Genomic DNA, 335 nt, shown 5'->3' with positions numbered 1-335 from the left:
GTGAGCATCGCCGCCCCGGGCGCCTAGGCCCGAGGCGGCGTCGGGGCCAGTACGACGCACGCATGGAGAGCGCTGGGCGCCGGGCTGAGCACCGACGGCTAACCCAGACGCTCGGGCTCTGCGGGGCGGGAGCTTTGCAGAACCAACTGGTCTCCCGGGGCGCGGGGACATGAGGCCTGGCCAGGAGCCCGCCGCGGGCGAAGCGCGCTGTGCGCAGCCCGGCCCGGGTCGCAGGTGAACTGCTCGGAGCCCCGGGACTCGGTAATTGGTGCGAACGGGCCCGCGCGCATGCGCTGGGCGGCGGGCACGTGGCGGGGGGCAGGGCGGGGCGGCGC

At 76.7% G+C, this 335-nt stretch overlaps 1 protein-coding gene across 5 annotated transcripts in view; it reads left to right on the top strand.

The window, feature by feature from the left end:
• Positions 1-6: 6 nt before the first annotated feature.
• Positions 7-335, top strand: part of PCED1A (PC-esterase domain containing 1A) — a 13200-nt gene continuing 12871 nt past the window's right edge. For 3 of the 5 annotated variants that reach the window (XM_027766457.1, XM_014582303.2, XM_006163945.2), the window contains exon 1: positions 7-261. The gene's annotated coding sequence lies outside the window, so the exon portion shown is untranslated. Of the gene's footprint in view, positions 269-335 lie in introns of all 5 variants that reach the window. The other 2 variants (XM_006163946.2, XM_027766455.1) reach the window with 2 other exon arrangements.

Source organism: Tupaia chinensis, unplaced genomic scaffold (assembly GCF_000334495.1).
Source record: "Tupaia chinensis unplaced genomic scaffold, TupChi_1.0 Scaffold143574_1, whole genome shotgun sequence".
Taxonomy (NCBI): domain Eukaryota; kingdom Metazoa; phylum Chordata; class Mammalia; order Scandentia; family Tupaiidae; genus Tupaia; species Tupaia belangeri.
The sequence above is the reverse complement of the archived record's forward strand: the minus strand, read 5'-3'. Positions and strand labels throughout refer to the sequence as shown.